This window comes from Teleopsis dalmanni, chromosome 1 (genome assembly GCF_002237135.1).
Source record: "Teleopsis dalmanni isolate 2A chromosome 1, ASM223713v2, whole genome shotgun sequence".
Lineage (NCBI taxonomy): Eukaryota > Metazoa > Arthropoda > Insecta > Diptera > Diopsidae > Teleopsis > Teleopsis dalmanni.
Window position 1 is genome coordinate 125,256,063 of NC_051846.1, and position 14,632 is coordinate 125,270,694.

Consider the following 14,632-nt stretch of genomic DNA (forward strand, 5'->3'; position numbering starts at 1 on the left):
ATGATGTCTAGGTTATAGGGTAAATTATATTTGTGTCATGAAGTTTGGTTGAATTTAGAAGTTGATTGTTTTCTTATGAAATATGGCAGGAATTATTTTTTTTTTGTTGTTGTCTGCAGTATAGCCTCAGTTGTCAAGAACCCCACCCCCAACACCGGCGAGCATACCGGGCTAGCTACCGTGCCATGAGCGGCTTCTGAGGACACTAAATTTGTAACAACAGGTGGACACAACAGATAATATACAACCTTGTTTCACTCCGGTTACAGCTGAAAATTCATTAGATAGGTCTTTTCCAGTCCATACTGCACATTTAGTGTTCGAGTACACATTTTCAATAAAACGCACCATTTTAGTTGAGACTCCAGCTGCGTGAAGCTTGTAAATTAACGCCTTTCGAGAGACCTTATCGAAGGCTGCTTTAAAATCTACAAAAAAGGCATACGTTTTCTTATTGTTTTTAAAATTTATCCGTACTATTGATGACATGTTGTAAATATTATCCACTGTAGAATAATTCTTCCGGAACCCAGCCTGAAATTCGTTTATTATTCTATTATTTTCGGTCCTTTTTTATGTATTATATTTTAATTAATATTTTAAATCTTTTGTTTGAAATATTTTAGTAATAAATTTTCCGTAGATGCACAATGCGATTAATATTTAAAATAAAATATTCTTGAGTTTGACCTCATTTTCAACTTTCTACCTTTCTAATTCCAATTTTTGTTTTTCCTTTTCTTTTGTCCACTCAAATTTTTCAATATCTAAGCTTAATTGCACTTTCCGAAATTTGAACCGGTCACTTTCCATATCTCTGAGCTTATCAATGCAGGTAGGACGTGCTGCACACTTTACCTTGTTTTCAAAGGAGATAGTTTCACCATCCAATATTACACTGTTTTCTTCCAAATCAGTTGCATTGTTGTGATGCATAGGGTGTGCAACAACCGGTTCGCCTAAACATAAAAATTATTTAAATTTGGCCCTGAAATTAAGTATCGTGTTACAAAAACTGTAACAGCGAACTACAGCGGGAGCCAACGATCCTACAACGTGATCACGGAATGTGCTGACACTGCGAGACGTGTCCAGCGAAAATTAAATTATGGAAGCTTGTGCAGAGTAAAAAGAAAACTCAGAGAGTTGCGAACGGATTGCTGTGGATACAGGTCGATATTAACGCTTGATTGATCAGAAAAAAATGAAGTTCCGATGCAGAAAACTTTTAAATAACATTGAGTTGATTGAAATATATTCATTGTAAAAACACGAAAACTACTCTAAAAAAAGTAATGAAAACGAGTACGAGCATAAGGTGCGCAAGTGTGATTCGCGAAATTGTCTGTGTTATGAAACTTTCTATTAGTATAAACATATAGTTTACACTTAATTCAATTGATCGAATATATAGTTTACATTTAATTCAATTGATCGAACGTATAGTTTACACATATTCAAGTTTAATATGTCATGTTCGCGTAAACGCAGCAAGTATTGAAAATCAAGGATTGAACCGCACCAAATCCCACGCACAACCTACGTTCAGTGCGCGACACAACCATCAGCAGCAGCCCTCAACAACAGACGACGGATTCAGCAATATAGGCATCAGCATTGAAGCGGCGGTGGCCCAGGGCAGCGTGTAGAGGATTATTTTAACAGTGATTAGTAAATAAAGATGTCGTTACCCCCCACCGAATCATGTGTTTCATTCTGACTACAGGGAAAGTACAACAGCATCAAGAATACAGTCCAATGTGTTCGATGTGTCCATTACAACAAATTCAATTTCCTTTGAAGGTGAAAAAATGTCGACAAGCTGTTCGTAATGTGGATATATTTTAACCACCTTGTCTGCACATAAACAAAAAATTTAAAACTGTTGTAGTAAAAAGTCTACACTAAAATGATTATAAAGTTTACCTTTCACAGTAGTTGTATTGTCATCATCCTCAACTCCAGCATCTGTTGAATTAATCCATACATCAGCTTTTTGCAAAGTAGTTTTCAGATGGCGAACTTTGCATTTTAAAATGTTCCAATTTGCATTGATGTTTGTTTCCGCCAACAAATTTTTGTAATATAGCTGGACTGTTGGTTTCTATCATTAAATATACTTATAAAAAAAAAAGTTATAACCCAAAGTAACAAAAATACAAACCAAATTATAAATTACCTCTATGTTCCCGTGCTCTTGCATATAGCTTAGTACTTTTTTTATTTCTTCCTCTGTCCATTTCTTCACTTCATTTTCTCTTTTGCGTTTTTGGATTTTGTTAGACACTGAAAATGGGAAATAAACAAGTCGTATGTGAAACTTCGTTCAATAATGTGTGTGACTAACTAATTAAAACACATTTTTTTGCCAAAATTCGTTTCTATTCATCAACATAGTCCCCTTTTAGGGAGATATAATCATTCCAACGCTTTTGCAATCTTTCGATACCGCCTTTGTAAAACGATTTTTCTTTGCCTTCAAAATAGGCGTTAGTTTCGGCGATTACTTCATCATTTGAGCCAAATCTCTTACCACGGAACATCTTTTTGAGGTCTGCGAAGAGCCAGTAGACGCTGAGGGCTAGATCTGGAGAATACGGTGGGTGTGGCAGCAATACGTAGCTCAATTCGTTCAATTTTGCCATCATTTTCATCGATTTGTGACACGGTGTATTGTCTTGGTGGAACAAAACTGTTTTCTACGCCATATGAGGCTGTTTCTTTGCGATTTCGTCTTTCAAACGCTCCAATAACGCTATATAATAGTCGCTGTTGATGGTCTTCTCCTTCTGGAGATAGTCGATGAATATTATTCCATGCGCATCCCAAAATACAGACGCCATAACCTTGCTAGCCAACTGCTGCGTCTTTGGTCGCTTTGGGCGGCTTTCACCGGCTGCATGCCACTCGGCAGACTGCCGATTTGACTCTGGAGTGAAATGGTGGATCCATGTTTCATCCATCGTGATGTACGGATGCAAAAACTCCGACTTATTGCGCGTAAACATGTCCAAACAGCTCATTGAATCATAGATTCGTTGTTGTTTTTGCTCCGATGTGGGCAAACGCGGCACCCATTTGGAAAACAACTTTTTCATACCCAAATGTTCGTGTATTATGGTGTGTACACTGCCTGCTGATATCTGTAGAATGTCAGCAATCTCCCTCACTTTCACTTTACGGTCGGACATAATGATTTTCAGTGTTTTTTTAACGTTTTCCAGAATAACAGCGTCATTTGGCCGTCCAGTAGATGGAATGTCATCGGTGTCTGTACGACCACGTTTCAATTCGGCATACCAATAATGCTTCTTTTTGATGGAGCAGAGTCCGAATAATGTTTTTCAAGCCAGAACTGGCATTGAAAAGTATTTTTTTCATTAAAAAGCAATGATAAGTCAGCACACGGAATTGCTTTGAATTCATTTTTTTTTTGAAAACTCAAAAGTAGCTTCACTTAAAGCACTGTAACTTGTAAAGAAATGGTCGGATTAACATATGATTTTGACAGTAAGCTTAAAAAGGTTGCCACTTTCGAAAAAAAATATTTATTTAGTATTAGTGCCGCCATCTATGTGCCAGTCACACACAGTATTGAACGAAGTGTTATATTTTTATTTAGGATAGATCATTTTAACTTACTTTTTCAAAAGATACAGCTAGAAACCAGCCAATTTGAAATTCAAAATTCGTGGTGTCATTTGGTAAAATTAATCTTTTCTGTGATGCCATTTGCTTAAATTTTATATTACTTTTCAACACTACAAATAACTACAAAGCTATATAAATTTGTATACATAGGCAGGGGTCGCGCAAATTGGTTATTTTTATTCAGTGCATTTTGTTGTTGCTCATATAAGCAGACACGCACATAACCCGATAACCAGTGCCCCGTGAACACACTAATTGTAAATTAATGTTTGGTTATTTATAAATATTTGTTAGCCCAAAGTTATTAATATTTTAATTCTTCTTAACCTATTTCGTACCTCCGTGTGGTACACCACACGGCTAAATTTGAAAATTATTGAAAAATATATAAAAGTAACTAATTCAATGTTTTTTGTTTTTGTTACTTAGTTTAATATCTTAATAAAATAAAAATTTATAATTTGAACAGTTTTCATCTGTTCATGAGTTTACCTAGTCAAAAATAAAAAGTTGGGCACTGCTTTTTTTCATCAAATGAAAATTAAAATAAACAGAAATAAAAACTAATATATTTGTTAGTCAAAAAATAGTTTTCGTTATGTTATGTGCCACCAGACGCCGGCGAAAAAAGGCGTGTGGTGAACCACACGCTGGGTCCCATAATACTATAATGATGAAACAATGCAATATAAATGTTTATCGTTAGGTAATGAAAAAAAATGAGAGTAATCTCTCTAATGAATATCATACTCTTCTGATTTGCTTAAAGTTATGTTTATTACAATGTATAGTAGTAATAAGTCTATTTTGATATTTAATTGTTGGTTGAGTTAGTCTGAATTTGATTGTTTTATATAGGGCTTACATTTGTTCTTGCTGAAAGTTCTGTCGTCAATTTTTTACTGTAAATAAAATTATAATGTCGTGCCTAAGACATCTAAGAAATCAGAAACTATTGCATATTATTGACAATTGGAGTGAAGATGACTCATTAGTGCCAAGTGACACTCCGATACCTATTGAATAACAATGCTTGTCACCTGATAATGTTGCTGGTGAAGCGGACAATGAAATGATTGACGATGATGAAATATCAACAAACATTACATGCGACTTTAAAATTTTGTTCTCCTTTTTTGAATTCTGCATGTTTAAGTGTGAGATGGGTACTACTAGGTACTACTGAAGTTGTATACGCATCAAATGCACAAGATTATGGTGGTCTTGTAGAAATACCTGAGTCGCAACTATTCACATTGCACCTTATAAAACCAATACGTTTCAGTTAAAAGCTATGAACTAACATAGTGCTGTTCATATTCGAATTTACGAAGTATTCGAAGAATTCGAATATTCGAATAGTAAACGAAGTCTTCGAAGTTGGAAAAAACTTCGAAGTTTTTGTGAATTTTTGTTCTCGAAGTCTTCGAAGTTTAAGTGTAGTGAAAAACTTCGAAGACTTCGTAAGCAAAAGGTGAAGTGAGAGCGCAAAATGCAAACAAACGTGCATCACACAAATTATTTGAGGGATGAAAGCATTTGCTTTGTTTGTACGGTTTTATGTTTTTTTTGTTATTCTATGCAGAAAATTAAAAACATGTTTTTGTTGCTTTATTTTATTACATAAAATTTATTTTTATTAAATACTTTTATTTGTGACCAAAAATTATTATTATAATAATTTGTTATCGGGCTAATTGGTCAAATTTAAATATAAATAAAAAGACACTTATTTATTATTTATATTTAAAAATCATTTATACTCTATTTCCGATATTTCGACTATCTTCAATAGTCATCTTCAGCGAAAACTACACAAAATATAGGATGTTCCATTTTTATAGCGGATTATAAAGAAAAATCATACAATAAATACAATAATAATGATGACAACAAGAAAAAACAACAATAAAAATACAAAAAGCAAAATAAAAATTATGAAAAAAGCTTTACAAACATCCTGTGTCATTTGTTTATAATATTTCTATAAGCCTGAGCACAGTTGTCCGTATCAGTTTTATAATTAAGTCTTATATTATTGCGCACTTGAAGTATTGAGAGCATTTCCAGAAAGTACCTCTTATTATGGTTCCTTTCTTCATATAAAATTTTTGCCTTACCAAAATCAGGTTCATGTTTATGCTCCATACAATGTACAGCCAATGCTGTATTGGCTTCAGCACCACTTTTATTTTTTAAACTGTGTTTATGTCCAGCCATCCTTGTCCTAAGCTTATTTTTAGTCGTACCTATATATATTTTGTTACATACGTTGTACCCGTCACCTTTACATTTCACTGGTACACTACATTAGATTTATCTTTATTATTAATTTTAGTTTTAGTATTGCTATATAATTTAGCTATTGTGTTAGTTGCTTTCTGCGTGATTTTATAACGTTCCTTGTCATATATACTAGAATTCATTGTTTGGTTTGACAATTTCGGAACATAATCAATAGATTTATATATTTTTTTGTCATTATTATTGTTAGGTTGGAGCTTTTTAAAGGTATTATTAAACATCAGCTTAATAATCCTTTCGGGGAAGTCATTCTTTCTTAAAGTATCACGCACTATGTTCTTTTGTTTATTATGGAAAATTTTGTCACTAAGTACTAGAACTCTTTTAATAAAATTGGATGCTGTATTTAAAATCACGTGTTTAGGATGATTGGAATTGTAGTTAATTAATCTTCCTGACGCTGAAGACTTTTTATACCATTGAAAGTGAATTTGGTTATTATGTCTAATTAATTCATCATCTAAATAAGGAAGCCTGTTATCAAGAACACTAAATACAAGAGGACTTCTCAACTGAGCTTTTGAAAAATTTGTCTCCAAAAACATTAGGCCCATCAAGAGGAACGCTTTGTGTTTGTTCTCTATTTTTGCTTTTGCTTGTAAATTTCATATAAAATGTATGCATTTTTAGTTGAAGAGAAAGAGTGCAATATTTGTTTACCATTATTTCGTGTTTTGCTGTATTTTCTTTTGGAGACATATTAACACAGTGCGTAGTCAAAATTCAGTTAGACATTTACATTGTTTTAAAATATACCCCTTGCATCAATATAAAAACCTTTCCTTCATTTGAATTAATTAAATTACTGATTAAAATATATATAAGTTTTAATATTGTAATTGCTTTTTGTGATAAGGTATAATTGTTTAAACATGAAATTTGCAAATGTATATAAGAGGAGGTAGCAACCCTTTAATCACAAGCTACGCTCGCATCATATCTTACATTGATAGGAGTAAACGAATTTAAAAGTATTTAGCATGAAAAGGTAAACATAAACATAACATTGCGTGTCAAGTTAAAAAAAAAGCAGCAAATTTCGTTGCTTAAAATTCATGAACTCACATCACACTCTCTTCTCTGTCTCATCTATCAAAAACCGTTATCTATCAAATTCATGTTCATGTTGCATTCATGATAGTTTAAATTGGGCCAGAGAGTGACTGTATTTTTAATATTTTATTGTTTTGAATAGGTTTACTATTATATGATTTTGTGATATTGGACATTTATAATTTAAAAATTTTTGAGTTAAAACATTTTAATTAAAATTTAATACATTTTAAATAAAGTGAGTTAGTTGCGGTATATATATATATATACATACATTCATACACATGTATATAAAAATATGTTTACAGAGCAAACCAACAACATCAACAATAAATATGAAATCGTATTTCCATTGTATACTTCTGCATCACCCAAATGACATTGAATAGCATTTGTTTTTGCAATTTTTTAGCATTACATCCCAGAGTCGAATAGTAAACAGCAAATTACCATGGAATGTAATCTGTTGATACTGTTTTTTTTGTTGGTTTGTTTTTTGTAATTTTCCAACAAGTTGAATATCGCTGATATCGATGATAATATAAGCCCATAGATATTTCCCATAGAAAAAATATATGTATGTATACATTATATAAAGAACATTAATGTATATATTTTAAGAAGAATATATTTTTTGCAATATTTCCATATATTCATGGAAACATATTTAAATAAATTACTTTAATAAATATTTAAAAAGTCAAGAAAAACAAATTTGAATATCAAAATAATATTATTAATATTTGTATAACGATCATTTTATAGAGAAAAAAGATTAAAGATGGGAAAAAGTGAAAAAAAATGTGTAGTAAAATCTTGTCGTGCAAAAATAACAGATGACGTCCACTTATACCGTTTTCCGACCAATAAGGATATGATAGATAAATGGAAAAAAAATCTTGGTTATGAGGTTGTGAAATTAAATACAAATACTAGAATTTGTAGTCGTCACTTCCATAACCGATGGATTGGAAAAACACGATTGAAACATGCGGCTATACCTACTCTCTTTCTTGGTAATAATATTATTAGAAATAAGTATATTTTAAATAACCTTGATCAACCTAGACAATGAAAATGTAGAAATGAATCCGAGTTCTTCACAGAGTAAAAAGTGCGATGTACCTGGTTGCAACATTATTCGCTCAAACACGTCATTATTATCATTTCCTACTGATGAGTATGACCGCCAACACTGGAGAGATGTTTGCGGAATAGTAAGTCAGAAGCGGAAGTTGTTAATTTGTAAAAATCATTTTCACACTAATGAAGTAGGCAAGAGGAAACTGATTGGTAAACCCACACCCTCAAAAAATTTACCCTCGGTTATAAGTACGAATATATTAGAAGAGCAAGAGGAACTGCGCGTTACACCTGTAAAGCGAACGTATGCTGATAATCAAATACAGCAAGATATGACTTTGAAGGAGTTTCAGACATTATCTGACATCTGTTATGCCGAAGAATCTATAAAGCAACAAGAAAAAGTTGAACAATGTGGGAATGAGGATGAAATTAGTCCTTGCTTTGGAAACTGTAAAAAAGAAATTGCATGTAATAATAAAAAGTATCTCAGAGTAATTGCTACTTTGAACAAAAAAATCGCATCCTTGCGCAAATCAAAAAAATACTACAAGGATGAAAATGAAAAACTAAAAAAGCTATGTATTTTACCAGCAGAAAACGCTAGTCAGGAAGCTTTAACTTTTGCTAAAATGATTGTCAGTGAACGACACATTTATAATAAAGAAGAACAATATTTAGCTCAAAATATTGAATATGTTTCGGCTTCTTTATATAAATTTATGCGAGACGAATTAAAATTCAATATGCCGAGCACAGCAAGTTTGCATCGCTGGCGACCAATAAAATTCATGAAAACGGGTACTGACACAAGAGTAATTCAGAATTTGAGGATAGTGGCATCAAAAAAAAGTCAAGCAGAAAAAATATGTGCTGTTATTCTGGATGAAATGTCTATACGGAGGGATTTATGTTACAATAAATTCACTGACCAAATCGATGGATTCGTAGATTTTGGTTCTGATAGACGTTTTCCTGAAGAGGCCAACAAATGTTTGACGCTTATGATAAAAGGAGTTTGTAGCAACTGGAAATATATTCTAGCTTACTATTTAACTAAAGGAGGTGCAACAGGTAAGAAAGTATTTTTAACGATTTTTATGAAATCATAACGTTGTATTACTAGGAAACGTTTTGAAGGATATACTTGAACGAAACCTGGAACTTCTTGTATCAATTGACCTTAGACCCATTGTAGTGTTATGTGATCAGTCAGCTACAAATCAAAGGCTTTTTTCTTTATTAACCATTAGTCAGGAAGAGCCATATTTTGTATTCAAAGATAAAAAAGTCTTCGTTCAATACGACTATTGCCACCTATTTAAGTCTATACGAAACACATTACTTAAATATGACATTCAAACTAGTGATGGCATTGCTAGTATGAAAATTATTGAAGCAATTTATGACCGTGAAAAGTATAATTGCAATTTTAAAATGATGCCAAAAATCACAGAAAAACACATTCACCCAAACGATTTTGAAAAGATGAGCGTATCAAGGGCCACACAACTTTTAAGTAACTCCGTTTCTTCCGCAATTAGAACTTATATGGAATTAAACCTTTTCAATGACAAAGACAATTACTTTAAAAGTTGTTTGGATCCGACGCAAAAATTCGTTAAGAAAATGAATGATATGTTCGATATCATCAATTGTAAAAACTTAAACGATAAAAATCCATTAAAACGACCATTTTTTAAAAATAGTGTCGATAAAATGCAATCAGTTCGTGATTTTATACAGTTTTTAAAAAGTTTTCAATTGCCGAATGAATCGAAAGTGCAATGTATAACGGGATTGATTTTGACTCTCAATTCTATGATGCAACTTATTGAAAATATATTTAGTACAACTCCAAGCGTTTCATTTATTTTAACTGGGAAATGCAACCAGGATGCATTGGAAAATTTATTTTTCAAGATTCGCGCCAGAGGCTATTGCAACAATCATCCTTCAGCATTTGAAATACAGCATATCTTTGCACGTCTGCTTTCAATGAAGATTATTTCAAATAAATATAAAACTAGAAATAACAATTGTGAAGATGATAATTCAGATTTTTTGGAATGGAAGTATGCCACTGAAGAGGCTGAAGAAAATCAAAATTTAGTGTCTTGCACCAATAATACAACACAAACAATTGATATAGAAATGAAAGAACTCAAAATATATCAGGAAGAAGATAACATTTTGGAACTTCAAATTGGAAGGTACTTCACCGGATATGGAATTTTGAAAACATTTTTAAAAAAGATTGGGTGCAAGAAATGCTTGGAATTGGCAATTAATATTGAATTAGATGGTGATTCAACCGAAACTTTAATAAAGAATAAAAGTTATACAAGCAGTCTTCATTTAATTAATCCAAGTAAACTGTTTTATGTCGTTTGCCAATTTCACTTTGACATATATAAAAATATGTTTTTTAATTTGAAGCATCACGCAAATATCAAAAAACATATTTTAAAAGAAATTATTACAAGGACAAATGAAAGCGAACATAAAGATTGGTTTCATGGTGAAAATATTTGTTCAGAGCATAGAAAACAACTTTTGGATTTTTTGATAACTGTTTTGCTCTTTAAAAACAGTAAATGGCTTTCTCAAAAGAATGAAGTTATAAAAGTCGTTAAAAAAGATGAAAGAAAAATATTAAACAAATTAAAAAAACTTTAAGCTTAAATTATAGAGTATAAAAATTTATCTGACCTTTACACATTTCACGACATATCATTACATTTGTTCTTCTGAGGGAAACAAAAAGAAGAAAAATTATTTTATTTCAGTATAGTAAGTAGAAGCAAAATTCAGATGTATATACAATTTTTTAACGGCATTCAAGCCATGTCCTTAGTGATAAGTTAATAATAATTATTGTAAATAGGTCGTAAATAGTTCGTAAATTATATAAGTTATCATGTAAGATTAGATTTTAGAATAAATGCAATGTTTATAATAAATTGATGTTTTGAAATTTAATAATAAAAAATTTTAAAAAACAATATGGTGTTTATAAATATACTTCATATCATTGCTACTATAGGGCATAGTAATGTACTACTGCCGGTGCTTACTAACCTCATAATACGAAAACCTCATATATTTCTCATACAAATATACTAGAATACCAGAATAAAATTTGATCAAAAATCAAATTTATATTAATTGGAAACTACTTGTGCATTGCATGCACACAAAGTCAATCATTTATTCTAAGAAAAATATAAAACACAGAGACTATGCATTAACTTCAGAAATATTGCTTCACCTACTCTTGTGTACGAAATCATATAGTAAGTGTGCAATAAGAATGAAGAAGAGATGTGGTGGTGCCTTTTTTCTATTGTGTTAGTTAACTAAAGCAAATTGTTGTTGGAAACTTCGAGCATTGATTAATGCTACATTCGCCCATGTAGCAGTACGTAAATCAAAAATGTGTACTATAGAGAGAAATCAAAAACAATTTCTACACAACCAACGCAAAATCTCCGCGTTCCTCTTGAAAGGCCTAATGTGTGTAGAAATAAAATCGCTTGAGTTGAGAAGTCCTCTTGTATTTAGTGTTCTTGCTGTTATTCTTTTCTTCTCCTGATTTTAATAAGGCAAAAATTTTATATGAAGAAAGGAACCATAATAAGAGGTACTTTCTGGAAATGCTCTCAATACTTCAAGTGCGCAATAATATAAGACTTAATTATAAAACTGATACGGACAACTGCGCTCAGGCTTATAGCAATATTATAAACAAATGACGCAGGATGTTTGTAAAGCTTTTTTCATAATTTTTATTTTGATTTTTGTGTTTTTATTGTTGTTTTTTCTTGTTGTCATCATTATTATTGTATTTATTGTATGATTTTTCTTTATAATCCGCTATAAAAATGGAACATCCTATATTTTGTGTAGTTTTCCCTGAAGATGATTATCGAAGATAGTCGAAATATCGGAAATAAAGTATAAATGATTTTTAAATATAAATAATAAATAAGTGTCTTTTTATTTATATTTAAATTTGACCAATTAGCCCGATAACAAATTATTATAAAATTTATTTTATTATTAAATATGTATTTTAATATATATTATTATTAAATATGTTATTATTAAATATTATTTATATTAAATAAAAAATTTACATTTTAAATAACTTATATTTATTATTTATATTTATATACTTGAGAAAATTTTTAATATAATATAAAATATATACGTAATACCATAATATAAAAATATTGATGGATTTTATTAGTAATGCAAATATTATAAAAATTTACATTTTCCTTTAGAAAATGAATATAGAACACATTTATTTTATAAATTTATAAGGAAACAAAAAAGTGTGAGTATGACGTACCATACAAACGTGCTTTTTATATTTCTTAAAAATAAATATTAATTCAAATATTCATTTCTTTTATACAATTTTGCTTATACACTAATTTACATTTTATTTAGATACTTCCTTATAATATTATGTATTTCTTTTCCCAGAATAAAGGATTTAAACATTTTCCATAAACAGTAAAATAACTGTAACTACAACAAAAAAATCAAAATTTTATAATGCAAAAATAAATTTGCGGTTACCTGTGTGATCATCACAGCTCATACAGGTCAAATAATGAGCAAAACTTATTTTTTTATAACTAATTTTCAAGGTTTTAATTTGTGATTTTCTTTTCTAAAGGAAAATGAACATTTTTGTAAAATTTCCATTACTTATAAAATCCATCAATATCAATATTTTCATATTATTACGTTTATATTTTATATTATATTAAAAATTTTCTCGGGTATGACTTTTTAAATATAAATAATAAATATAAGTTATTTAAAATGTAAATTTTTTATTAAATTTAAGTAATATTTAATAATAATGTTCAATAGGTCGTTTTTTTATTGAAACTGAATCGACACTTGAATCGATTCAGTGTTGCTTATGTTGAACCAGTTCCTATTGCAAAACTTGAATTTGGCACTTGAACCAACTTCAGGTGAATTCAAATAATATTTTTAAGCAACTATGCACTTGAACCTATTTGCGTTTAAGTTTTAATGAGCACTTGAACTAATTAAAACTCAAGGAATGTTTGGTATTGAATGAATGTTTATTACAAAATTTTGTGTTTTATACAAATTTGGCAAGGTGTTAATATATACAATTCCCACGATAATGCCCTATACCTTAAGCTGCATTAAAGTAGCGCTTAGATATCGCTCAGCTTAGTCATGGGAACGGTCACAGTTCTCATGGAAATTGTATGCATTTACGAATAACAAATAAGAAATATTACTTGCGTAATTTCTTAGCAACCTGGTATATGCTGATAAACTTAATTTCTTTTAACCTTGCACTAAGTCCATATACCAGCTTGCTTTAAAAACATAATTATTATTTTAATAATTATAATACTGACCTTGCACAAACGAATTTTCATTTCTCATAATGTTTGCATTAAAATATTGCACATGCCAAATGCATGGCTTATCTGCAGTTTCATATGACGAGCAAAGTGTGCTCGTGATATACAATTGTTGTTGTTGTTTTTGCTAAATGTTGATATCTTAACCCACCGTTCAAGGCTAAGATATCAAGTCATTAACATTATGGGCATAAAAATTCGCTTTCACAACAAAACAAATAATTAAATTAAAATAAAGGTTTTCGATTATCTATCATCATTATTATGTCTAAATTATTACAAATCATTTGTAATGATACAAAATTTTATTAATTAAAATTTAATCGTTACAACGTCGTTGGTATAGCTGCCTACTAAACACAACACGACCACCTAACACACAACAAGTAACACTCACTCGAAGGTTCCTGTAATAAAAATTGTTAAATACTTATAAAAACATTAAGTTAAACCAACTCACCTCAATTCTCTGCCACCAACAACGTGACTTTGAATTTGACAAATCTTAAAATTTTATGGAAATCCTTGGTTAGTGCGTGAACAATTTTTGAATAAAACCATAACATAAGACACATATCTTGAGCGATCGTTGGGTATTCTATTTTGGTGAAACTTTATTGGAAAATAAAATAATTTTAAAATAATTTTCTAATTAATAGAATTAAATACACACGTTCACCGGCACAACACATTGCTAACAAACAAACGAGATCAAAACAAAATAATAGTAAAGAGACCTGTCATACGAAGAAAGCTTTGTGCAGAAAAGGTGTAGAAGTGGATCGCAACTCAGACAAAAACCACTTCTAAATTGCAATAGGTACTCAAAGAAATGTAAATTCGCCGTGAAACTAAACTTTCGCTCAGTGCGGTACAGAAAAGGAGCTTTAATGTTGGGTCAACAAACTTTAACGTTTTTACAGCTGACACCGTTGACCATGGAGGAGATAAAAGGAGCGTTCACCAAGAAGAAGGTCTCTTGTTTTTGTTCTACCGCGAAAGAAAGACTCCTGGCTCTGGCTTCAGTTGCAGCTAAAATTCCTTGACTAAGACGGCGGTGTCAACAGTGAAATTTTAGTAGTTTCTCAAACTTAGTGAAAAATTTTGTTCATAAA

The 14,632-nt window shown here is 30.7% G+C and overlaps 1 long non-coding RNA gene across 1 annotated transcript; it reads right to left on the reverse strand.

Moving 5' to 3' along the window:
• Window positions 1–13,590: 13,590 nt before the first annotated feature.
• On the reverse strand, window positions 13,591–14,632 carry LOC119662443. Its single transcript, XR_005250784.1, has 3 exons — window positions 14,191–14,632; window positions 13,978–14,129; window positions 13,591–13,924 (listed from the first exon to the last, which is right to left on the reverse strand). It is a non-coding gene; the product is annotated as an uncharacterized LOC119662443 (long non-coding RNA).